This window comes from Elephas maximus, chromosome 9 (assembly GCF_024166365.1).
Source record: "Elephas maximus indicus isolate mEleMax1 chromosome 9, mEleMax1 primary haplotype, whole genome shotgun sequence".
In the NCBI taxonomy this organism is placed as follows: domain Eukaryota; kingdom Metazoa; phylum Chordata; class Mammalia; order Proboscidea; family Elephantidae; genus Elephas; species Elephas maximus.
Genome location: NC_064827.1, coordinates 16,519,138 through 16,531,390, shown reverse-complemented (window position 1 = coordinate 16,531,390; position 12,253 = coordinate 16,519,138). Strand labels below are relative to the sequence as shown.

The following is a 12,253-nucleotide window of genomic DNA, read 5'->3' as shown; positions in this document are numbered from 1 at the left end:
TCTAATACCACCTGAATTTTATACCTTGTATTATACAGTGGTGCGAAGGGCCCTGGTGATGCACTGGTTGAGTACTCTGCTGCTAACCCCAAGGCCCTGGTGATGCACTGGTTGAGTACTCTGCTGCTAACCCCAAGGCCCTGGTGATGCACTGGTTGAGCACTCTGCTGCTAACCCCAAGGCCCTGGTGATGCAGTGGTTGAGGACTCTGCTGCTAACCCCAAGGCCCTGGTGATGCACTGGTTGAGCACTCTGCTGCTAACCCCAAGGCCCTGGTGATGCACTGGTTGAGCACTCTGCTGCTAACCCCAAGGCCCTGGTGATGCAGTGGTTGAGTACTCTGCTGCTAACCCCAAGGCCCTGGTGATGCACTGGTTGAGTACTCTGCTGCTAACCCCAAGGCCCTGGTGATGCAGTGGTTGAGTACCCTGCTGCTAACCCCAAGGCCCTGGTGATGCAGTGGTTGAGTACCCTGCTGCTAACCCCAAGGCCCTGGTGATGCAGTGGTTGAGTACCCTGCTGCTAACCCCAAGGCCCTGGTGATGCACTGGTTGAGTACTCTGCTGCTAACCCCAAGGCCCTGGTGATGCACTGGTTGAGTACTCTGCTGCTAACCCCAAGGCCCTGGTGATGCAGTGGTTGAGTACTCTGCTGCTAACCCCAAGGCCCTGGTGATGCAGTGGTTGAGCACTCTGTTGCTAACCCCAAGGCAGCAGTTCACACCGAGTAGCAGCTCTGGGGGAGAAAAACGTGGCAGTCTACAGAGTCGGATTTATAGCCTTGGAAACTCCGTGAGGCAGCTCTCCTCTGTCCTACAGGGTCTCTACTGAGTCGAAATCGACTCGACAGCAGTGAGTTTGGTTTTCAGGTCTACGTGTTGCTGATTTAAAAATAAATAAAATTATTTTTAAAAAAAGAAAAATGAATTCACCAACTTCAGGGCCACGTTCTTTTGCAAATGAGAGCTGCCTGAATGTCACAGGACCTGTACTGAGGGGCTGCGCTAAAGTGCCCAATTTCCCAAGGGGGACTTCTTTTGAAAGTTAAACAGATAAACACAAAATGGGTGACAGAGCAACCTGCTAAAAAAGCCTATACCATCAGCCACCCACTCAAGGGGATGCCTGTGGCTGTGGTAAGCCCCTGATGGACTTGGAAAATGGAACAGAAGCCAACAAGACACCGGTGTTCAACCAGAGACAAAGATAGGTCCCTGGGGCTGGAATTTAAGCAAATGTCTGGCAACAAAATGAGTTAAAATATACAGATAAATGGGGAACCAAAGTGAAGGAATGTGTCTACTTCTAGAACCTCGTTCAACTGGAGAAAACATACTGGCAGGAAGAGACCTTCTGAGGAGCAAAGGTGAGCACTCTGGAGGCCCGGAAGAGCCCAGTAGCTGTTACACCTCCTGCGCAGGTGACTCAGCACTCCCCATCCATCTCCATCTGCCAGGACCTGCCTGTCACAAACAAGCTTCTGATCACTCACGTGATTAGACCAAAGGGAGGCAACTGGCTGTCTGGGACCAAGGACTGAAAAGCAGGCACCTGTGCTTTGGACCTGGGTCCCAGTCCTTCTTGTGAAGCTAGCATGCCACACTGAGAACACTAGTCCTCCAATGCCTGACATACTCAGGATCCAATGGAAAAATTCAGATTTCTGCACCTGCAAAGCAGTAAATGAGAAGAGGACTGCAAAGTCCCCCAAAACTGCTGCCCCTCCATACACACCTCAAAAGGCCCTATCTGTGCAGCCAATGGGCCTTGCTCTGACAATTCTCTAATTTCAAAGCTCTTCCCATTTTCCTTATTACCTTTACACAGCACTAAAAGATGTTTCTTTCACTCTTTCAACTGACTCTTTCCAATAGACATCAAAGGTATTCAACTAGTTACAAATCTGCCAACTTTTTACCATCAACCTTCCAAAGTTCACCTTCTAACTCATAAGAACATCATGAGAAATATCATCAAACACCTTGCCGAAATCCATGTGCTCAACGTCTGTTACAATGGACATCTATCTATAGCTCTGTCAGAAGAAATAAATAAAGGATACAAGGCTCTTCTGTCATACCAGTGATTATCAAGCCCCGGCCAGTGCCCTGTGCCCCCTCCTTTTCTGAGTATGCACAAACCATCCCTGTAACAACATCTTCTACAGTCTCACCTATGATAGGTGGGTCATCTGTTAAATCTATCTTCTTTCAATTAAAAAAAGTCAGAACAAAAAAAAAAGTTTTTGCATTCCTTCTCCAATAAATAGCAAATCAATATTCAGAATGATAGCTATTTTATACAGTTATCAAACACATTTTCAGAATTTTTAGTATAATCTACTAAGGATTGAGTGTTAAATGACTTAAGAATTTCAAACAGAGCTCTTAGAAAAGCTTACTGCTGATTACACATTTAAACTATCACTATGCCCTGATGGCGCAGTGGTCAAGAGCTTGGCTGCTAACCAAAAGGTCATCAGTTCAAATCCACCAGGTGTCCCATAAGGTCACTATGAGTCAGAGTCGACTCGACGACAACAGGTATGTTTCCTTTAATTTCATCCCAGTGTACCTAGACGTTTTCCAAACATTCAACAGAAAGAAGCTACCACATCTAAAAATACCAAACCAAACCCCTTGCCGTCGAGTTGATTCGACTCATAGCAACCCTATAGGACAAAGTAGAACTGCCCCATAGAGTTTCCAAGGAGTGCCCGGTGGATTCAAACTGCCAACCTTTCGGTTAGCAGCTGTAGCTCTTAACCACTATGCCACCAGGGTTTCCACTACCACATCTAAACACCCCTTAATCCACCCCAAATCCTCTCCCATCCCTTCAACTCATGCCAGATGGTAAGGCTTTCCAAATTCTCAAGCTCTGAGCAACCGTGAGTGAACATCCGTTATCAGCACGCTCGGGCAGGGCAAGGAGAGAAGGAATATTTATTTCAGCGTAAGGATGCAAAGAAAGGCTAGATAAACTTTAATAAGCTGGGAACAGAAACATGGGTCACTACACAGCCCAGAAGTACATGTCATGATGGCAAGACAGTCATCACCTCCTGACAAAGGGCTCTCAAAGCACAACCACTAGAAGCTAGGGCTCTGTCACCAAGTTTTAACAAAAACCAAAAAACAAACCTAGGGCCATTGAGACGATTCCGACTCATAGTGACCCTATAGGAGAGAGTAGAACTGCCCCATAGAGTTTCCAAGGAGTGCCTGGCAGATTCGAACTGCTGACCCTTTGGTTAGCAGCCATAGCACTTAACCACTACGCCACCAGGGTTTCCAAATAGAAGTGCCATTTTTCCTATTCACAAATACATAGGTTAATATATAGGAAATTTTTTTTAACTGAGTCTTTATGATTAGAAATGCAATAATTTTCATTTGCAAAAAAAAACATTTTTATAAAGAAAAAATGATTTTCATCACAAGAAGCACAAACTATACACGACAGGTGTGCACCAGCAAAACTTAAAAAAAAAAAAGTGCATATGCATCTACTGCAAATTCACAGTAAAAGAAACATAAAAAATATATATAATAAAAAATCATTGATATCCTAACAGAACACACTGTAACCTACTGACAACTTCTGAAAAACCAAAGAATAACTCATCTTGTGAGGCTCCAGATGAGAGTGAAGGGGGGTGGGGGGCTGCACCTGCATTCTGTTGCAAAGGAGCTCAGGACACCAAGAAAGGGGCACCAAAAAGGTTTTAATGAAGAATATTTAATAAAGGGAAAAAAAAATTACCAGCAATCCCACCACCAAGATCGATAAAAGTTAAAACTCTCATATATTTTTCTTCTAAACATATGCACATATATTAACGTGTTCAAACACAATTGGGATCAAACTATGTATACAATTCTATATAGTGCCTTTGTTCATTAAACATGAAAGGCTTGGAATTTTCCAGTGTTTTTAAATATTCTTCCAAATTGTGGCTATTACTACATAGTGTTCAGTTAAAAGAGCTCTTTTGCTAGGCACTTAACTTATTTCCAATATTTAGCTAGCAAAACAGATTAGAAAAATATCAATATGTCACGGTGGGGCCAAACAGCACCAAGCTTTGCAGGGGTTCTTTCTGGGATGTGAAAAATTATGAGAACCACAGCTCTAGTGATCAGGTGAATGGCACCCTTACCTAGCCAGGCTCCTGAATTCATACATTCATACTTACCTGGTTTGCCTCGATCTCTCTGTTATTGTTTTTAGCATCTTGTTTAGCTTCTCACAAATTGGGGAAAAAAAAAACTAAGGAGGAGTCAGCCTTAAAATTCAGTGACTGACCACATACCTGAATGAGTCCAGCCAACGTAGGGGGGAAGAGTCCTGGTATTAGAGTGTGGAGTGACCCAGAGAAAGCTGCAAGGTAAGACCTAAGAGAGAGTCAGGGTTGGATTTTTCTCACCTGACCTCAGAAACCCTCCGCTGGGGGACTACCTGGGACCAGACCGGCACCTCTACAAGGGGCTAGCTTTCAGCAATAGCCATTTTCTTTGAGGCGGGGGGGGGGGGGGGGGGGGGAGGTAAAGGTATACTGGCACTTGCCATTGTGTTTCAAAGAAGGGGGGAGGGCCTGGTGCAGAGTAAGCATTGTCCGCCCTATTGTCTTAGAGCAGCGCTGTTCAGAGGCAGAGACCTACTGGACTGGATTTACTGCGTTTGCTCCATGTTTTTATAGTATGTGATCTAGAACAAAATAGAAAACGTCAGAGTACAGCACAGGTGGTAAAGTACTGTTTTGTGAAATCTTGTGTGTGTGTGTATGTGTGCTGAGTGACGAAGTAAAATGTATTTCCAATTGTGTGTCCCGGACTAATTAAATTTCTTTAATTTTTTCAGATAAGTAGAAGTCATTAATTTGTGCAACGAATCTTCACTGAGCACCTACACTGTAGTGCTAGTGATGCAACAGTGATTAAAAACTCTTGTACAATCCTTACAAGGAACCATGGTGCTGCAGTGGTTAAATGCTTGGCTGCTAACCTAAAAGTCAGGGGTTCAAACCCACTCATCAGCTCCGTAGGAGAGAAGACCTGACAATCTGCTCCCATAAAGATTTCAGACTTGGAAACCATATGGGATAGTTCTACCCTATCCTATAGGGTCACTTTGGGTCGTAATCGACTCCATGACACCCAGCAACAACAGAATCCCTACAGTTTAGGGGCAAACAATCAAATCATCCCATACATATAAGACTGTAATCTGTGGTAAATACTATGGAAGGAAAAGTACAGGGAATTAAGATAGAATACCATTAGGGAAGCTGATTTAGACTGAGGAAGGAGAGGAGGTTACAGGTCAGATTACTCCAAAGAACAGAGTACTGAGAAACATGCAGAAAGGAGGAAAGTGGGAGGAAACACTGGCCTGGCAGAAAACGGCAGAAAACAGCACATTCGAGAGGGGCACATTGTTGAAGGAGATGAAAAACCAGTGGGCAGAGAAGAAACAGAGAACCTTCTAGATATGGCTTAGGGGATGCTTGGGAGAGAAAGAGATATGCAGGCATTTCAGGAGGTGTTCTGAGGGCAATGAGAATGATCCTATTTGCATTTTAAAGGTCCTCAGGCAGAGAAGCGGGAGACTGTGGTGGATACAGGTACAGCAGGGTGACAGCAGGGGTCCAGGGAAAATGGTGGTGGCTGGGACTGGGATGTTTGTTTTTGGTTTGGGGACTGGGATGATGGACTGAAAGGGGAGAGAAGTGGGCAGAGCCAAGATAGATTCTAAAAGCAGAAGTGACAAGGTTCAGAGATGGTTTGGGTTTGGAGGCTGAGGAACCATGAAGTATCAGGGATAACTCACACGTTTTCCTGAGTGAGCAAAGAAGGGCTGAGATGCAGGGGAGACCCCAGAGGTGCCAAGTAGAGAGGGAGGCTCAGAGATCTGTTTGTTACAGTTAACACGTAGAGATGCCAAATGATTACCTAGAACTCAATGAAGACATATTAAAAAAAAAAAAAAAAAAAGGTCATCGACAACAGGGCTTTGATGCCACATTATTCCACTCCTTCAGTCTGCACCTACAGTTAATACATAATAGATACAAATTAAGAAAAATCTGTAGTAAATTTTAAAGGTTCCATGAAGCAGCAGTTCACAAACGCCATAGTAACTGAAGCCACTGTGTATCTGAAAGTATAAAGCAACAGTGTAAGTAAACACTCACACTCTTAAAATAACCATCTTTCATCAATTCCTGTAAAGGGACTCCATAATGGAAGGGAACTTGCCTATCTTGTTCACTGCAGTCCACTCGGCATCTAACGTGGCGCGTGGCACATAGTAGGTGTTTAAACAGCTAATGAAGAAATTCATCCACTTCTAGGCAGAACAAGTCACCCAGCAAAAGGAGACAAACAGAGCAAACAACAAGCAACTGTGCAAAGGAAAACTCTGTGCTATTAAACATACAAACACACTAATCAAGATGGTTCGCAGGGGGAAAGAGGAAATGGGGTATTTAGCACACACTTAGTTTCAGATGCTAGATTCTGTTCCCTCAGCATCGGCTTAACGGCAACAGCAGAAATTCCATCTCTGGAAACAAGCATCCTTACCCTTCTCCAAGTTTCACAGCGCTGTGAAAAAGAATCAAAATGCACAAAGAACTTGACGCTGAAGCTGCAGTGAAATCTCATCTAGGTAATTAAAACAAGAAAGGTTGGAAGGAAATCCATCAAAATGAAAATTACAGTTACTGATGATTTTTCTTTTTCCTCTATATTCTCCTCTTTTCCAGATTTTGTTATATTCTCACTAACCTTTTCTTCCCCTGCTCACGAAGGTAACACTGATTCATAGGAGAAAATTCAGAAAGCACAAAGGAGGCAAACTACCTCTAGTCCATCACTGAGAAGTAACCCGTCAGCACCTTGGTGCAGACCTCTTTCTATGCATATACTGCAATGGGGAGGAAAGAGATACACAACTCACAGCACACAAAGGAGATGACACACACCTGCTGGGGCGAGTGTGCATGATTCAGGCAAGACTAACTTGAAGGGGAAGGTGCCCTGGTGGTGCAACAGTTAAGCACTCAGCTGCTAACTGAAGGGTTGGTGGTTCAAATCCACCCAGTGGCTCTGCCTAGGAAACCCCCCAGGGCAGTTCTACTCTGTCACATGGGGTCGCTATGAGTGGGAATCAACTCAGAGGCGCCCAACAGCAACCTGAAGAGGAAAGGACTGAGCTGAGCTCCCTGAAAAAAGATGAGTGGAAATTAGCCAGAGGAAGAGGAGGGATGGGGAAGCCATCTAGGCAGAGGGAAGGAGAGCATGAGCAGGGCACAGAATATGGCCCATCAGGGACTGTGAGCAGGTGAGGGGAGAGGCGTGGGTTTGATGGGAAAGAAAGACTGGTTGGGCAAAGCCTTACAGGCCAGAGGTGAGAGTTAGGACTAGTCCTACGGGCAAGAATGATGAGAAGCCAAGGGGGACCAAGGCGGCTCCTTAGAGGGATTACTCCCGCTGCTTAGGTGGGGGAAAGGATTAGGCCCCGCAAGTGTGGATTTAAAGCGATCAGCACCTTCTCCAATACAGCAGTTGCTTCCAAAAGGTGGGGAGGGAAGCCACAAGGGAATCTTTGGAGGGTAGGGAAGTACAAAGGCAACAAGCCAATATTTTATATTTATTATCTTATGGAACCAGATTGTCATATCTTTCTCCTATGGAGCAGCTGGTGGGTTCAAACGGCCAATCTTTTGGTTAGCAGCCGAGTGCTTAACCATTGCGTCACCAGGGCTCCTTAAATTTACATTTTAGACTCCACAAAACCTGCCAAATCAGTAGGGATAGAGAAGATACACTGACTTTAACTATGGCATACATATTACCTCCCCGTAATTCATATCAGAAGTGGGGTGGGAGGCAGCATTAAATATTAATATTTACCGAAAGGGAACATAAATTTTAAAAGATTAAGACCTGCATTAGACACTGAGTTTGGTAAGAGCACAGAATCTACCTGTTTTATCACTATATTCCCAGATAAATGAATATAAAACAAACAAATATCACCGGAAATAATGTAAACTGTATGAAAGCTGGTTGAAGTGTCTGGCTGCTAATCGAAAGGTCAGTGGTTGGAACCCACCAGCCACTCTGTGGGAAAAAGATGTGGCAATCTGCTTCCATAAAAATCTACAGCCTTGGAAGCCTTATAGGGTAGCTCTCTGTCCTACAGTAACGCTATGAGTCGGAATTGACTCCAGGACAGTGGGTATGAAAGCTAACAGAAAGGGATGATCTTAACGGCATCCAGAAAAAACATAGCATGATCCACCAGACAAAGTCTCACACAGAGAATTCTGGTCTCTGGAGTAGTGGGCTTGGTAGTGGGAACAGAGAAGAGGTGGCTGGCCTCTCTAAGGCCTGGAAAAAGTATCCCACAAACTAACCATCTCTCCCAGCTCATTCATTCATTTAAGAAATTATACTCCTAGGTGTACACCCAAGAGGAAAAAAACCGTCTGTGCACACAAAAACTTGTAAATGAATGTGCATAACAGTATTCATAATAATCAAAAAGTGGAAACAACCCAAATGTCAAGTGATAAATGAATAAATGAAATGTGGTAAATCCACACAATGGAATAGTATTTAGCTGTAAAAGGAACGAAGTACTGATGCAGTCAGTACTTGGAAGAACCTTTAAAACATTATGCTAAATGAAAGAAGACAGGCATAAAAAGTCACATATTATATGACCCTATTTATATGAAAAGCCCACAATATACCAATCTATTTAGAGAGAAGAAATATAACCAGAAAGCTCCTTAGAAGGGAGCATGGCAAGACTGGCTGGCTTACTTTGGACACATCATCAAGAAAGACCAATTGCTAGAAAAGGACATCACGCTTGGTGACGGAGAGGGTCAGCAAAAAATGAGAGAAACCCTCAACGAGAAGAATTGACACAATAGACTCAAACTGAAGATAGCACAGGACCAGGCAAAGTCTCATTGTTATACATAAGGCCCCCATGAGTGAAAGCCAACTTGACAACAAACAACAACACTGAGACACAAAGTAGACTGGTAGTTTCCTGGGGCTGGAGGAGAAGGGGGTGGGGGCAGGGGGGGACAAGAAAAGGCTGCCAGTAGGTTCTGGGTTTCTTTCTGGAGTGATAAAACTGATTGTGGTGATGGTTGCATAATTCTGTGTACATTCTAAAACCCACTGGATTGTACACTTTAAAACAGATGCATTCCACAGTATGTAAATTATATCCTAATAAAGGGGTTATTAAAAAGAGAGAGGATGTTTTCAGCACCTCAGGGGCACTCTGGCTAGTTGCTGGAGATACCATACAACAAAGGAAAAATGATACAGAACCTGCCCTCAGGACGCTACTGCTCTGCTAGGAAAGAAAAGCCAGTCAAGGCACAATTACGAACAAGGAGAAAAGCAAACAAGATTCACAAACAATACCGAGCCTGGCCCTGGGTGACTCAGAGATGTCCAGAAGACAACTCAATTTACCAGATTTTCATCCATAAATTAAAATTCAAACCAAAGAAATTCTTTTAAAAAATTAAGTCCCTGTTCAGCTTCTTAATTTTTTTCAGTTTTATAGAACGGTTAGTGGGGTTTTTTTTAAGCATTTGTACACGTGCTATGTTTAAAAGTATATGTTTTTAACTTCAGAAAAGCAACCGACTAAAGTCCGTTAATAAAATGAAACAAGGCTCCTATTTAAATATTATTGTTACCAAATTCGTGGGGTTGCTGTAAAGATCGTGGGCAAACTTTTCGTGACACCTTAAACTGGGAGGAGAACCTGAGCGACCACTGTACAGGGGAATCGAGTGCTACATAGTAAATATGAACTTTTAAGAATTACAGTCTCTAATTTTCGACCACAGCACTTGGAAATTAGAATACTGGTAACCGTTGCCATAGGCAGTGAAGCCGAATTTCTCCGGGTTAAAATTTTTAAAACTACCGTAAACTCAAGTGGGTGAAAGAGGACAAAGTTTGGTGCGAACCAAGGTGCACCGCGCCTACCATAAACTTTCTCTGGAATAAGAGTGGACCGATTGCAACTTTTAACACATACTTTGAAAGCAGTGCTAGAAAAATCTCTTAGCCGGAGTAGTTTACCAAGTGCTAAAAAAGTTTGCGCCCTCTTCTCCGAGAGTAGGAACGTGACTAAATACCCCCGGGCAATGCCCACAACCAAAGCCAACCGTGTGCAGACGCACACAGCGCACCGGGGAACTGACACCGAGTCCACGCGAAAAGCATTCGAATCCGAGTCCTGCAGGTTTCACTGGCTGGGCCCCGAAGTAAACCCCTAGCTCCAGCTCGGAGCCCCAGCCTGCCTGGCTCCCTCCTCCACATTCCCCGCCCACGCGCCCCGACCCCACTTGCATTTATTAAACACCCAATGTCTACACCGCATCATGGCTCCAGGCACTGCAGGAAGAAACGGCCCGTGCGGGAGCCGAGAAAAACCACGAGGACTAAGCCGGAGGACGGAGATGGCTGCGTGCGGCGGGGTGGTCCGGGGAAGTACCCCGGCCTCACCTCTTGGGTCGTGACAGTCCCTGGCGGGGAGGCCCCGAGCGACCGCGCACCAGGCCCAGCCTCTCTGGAGTGCGCTGCAGTCCGGGTAGGGACGGGAAAGGAAGCAGTCGGCATGCCCCGGCCACCCGCATGCGCCTCTGCCCCAAGGAACGCTACTCCGACCCCGGCCCCCGAGAGCACCCGGCGCAGGGACCGAACCCCTGGAGGGCCAGCGCGGCTGTCACCGACTCCGCCTCCCGTGCCACGGCCGCACTCTCGGCCCAGCATGACATCGCGGCCGGTGCGGACGGAGTGACCCGGACGCCCCACCCTGTGAGCCGCACCGAGGGGGCCCACGCCAGGACCACCACCCGCCCCTCCCCCAACACTCTGCCCCCCCACCGGGAAAAGCAGTTACCTGGCGCGTGGGCAGGGACGCGGGCGCGGTCCAGTGGAGGAGGACAAGAAGGAAGACGGTGGCCTCTGGCCCCAGGAGATTTGGGAAATTTGGGAGACTTGTTCCGCACTGGGTGACAGCTGTTCGCTGCGCACGCGCAGAGGGCCCCAGCGCCGCTCACTCCGCCGCTCGGCACCCGCCCGACCAGGGGGTGGGCGCGCGCACGGCGCAGGCGGGCTCTCCGGTCGTAGGGGCACGCGCGCCGTCACGTGACCGCGGGGCCCGGCGTTTAACGGGTCACGTGACTTCCAGCAGCTTAAAGGTGCCCGGCACCTTCTCGTTTTGGGCTCAGTCTTCCGTGCTGTGCTTGGAACAGGCTTGCTGGAGCGCATCTCCTTGCTCTCTGGAGACGAGCATGCCCCTTCTTCTCAGAGGAAAAGACACTTGAGCTGGAGGACGAAAGAACAGGTGCACAGAACCCTGCCCGGAATTGTTCACCAGGCTCCCACGGGGCTGGACCTGACGGAGTCCACGCGCCACACGTAGTCCTGGGCCCCGACGCGGGCCTATGGCGGCTTCTGGCACGAGAACGTCAGCATGGCGTTGCCATGGGTGGGGCTTCAGTATGCCCAGCGGAGCCTGAGGAGGCGGTCCCGGCTGCTGCTGTCCAGCGCCCTGTGCCGGTTTTCTCTTTGCCCTGTGGCACCCGGGTCTCCTACCCACCACAGTGGGAGATCCCGAGGTTGTTCACGTGCCAACTCTTTAACTAGTAACTCTGGAGCTAAAGGCCGTGTTGCCAGCCTCGGGGAACTCAACTGCCCCGCGTTTGATGCACCCACGCGGAACACTTGGTCACGCTCAAGTGTGCGCCTGAGATAGGCAGACCCAAGGGTGGCCCCAATGGAAATCCCAGACTGCGAGTCTCTTAGGAACTAGAGATGGCAGGAGTTGGCCTGATTGGGAGTAACTGGAAGTGCAGGTGCCTCTGGGCCCCTGAGAACATAGATACGTTGGTTTGCAGCAACTTGCTGCTTCTGCCCTTTAACTCCGCCTTCCAGAGTGTCAGAAGGAACCACACAGTCCTTAAGCCTTTGTACTGCGCCAAATATTTAGCAGAGCAGAAAATTTTTTTTTAACTTCCTGAAGGGTTCCCAGCTGGGTCCCTCATAGCATTTCCTCTAACGTCTTCTCAGCTAAGAAAGATTAGGTGGATCTTTATGCTAGTGAGTAAACATGGGCTAATAATTGCTGAGTTTTCTGTTACAATACACCAGTTTCAGGTTGTTTTAATACCTAAGCAAGTCCTTTTACCATGCCCTTGA

The 12,253-nt window shown here is 46.7% G+C and overlaps 1 protein-coding gene across 1 annotated transcript in view; it reads right to left on the bottom strand.

Moving 5' to 3' along the window:
• The window catches only part of KDM4C (lysine demethylase 4C), a 384,820-nt gene extending 373,688 nt beyond the window's left edge, over positions 1-11,132 (bottom strand). Inside the window, exon 1 of the mRNA XM_049896778.1 lies at positions 10,953-11,132. The gene's annotated coding sequence lies outside the window, so the exon portion shown is untranslated. The remainder of the gene's footprint in view (positions 1-10,952) is intronic.
• Between the last annotated feature and the right edge of the window lie 1,121 nt (positions 11,133-12,253).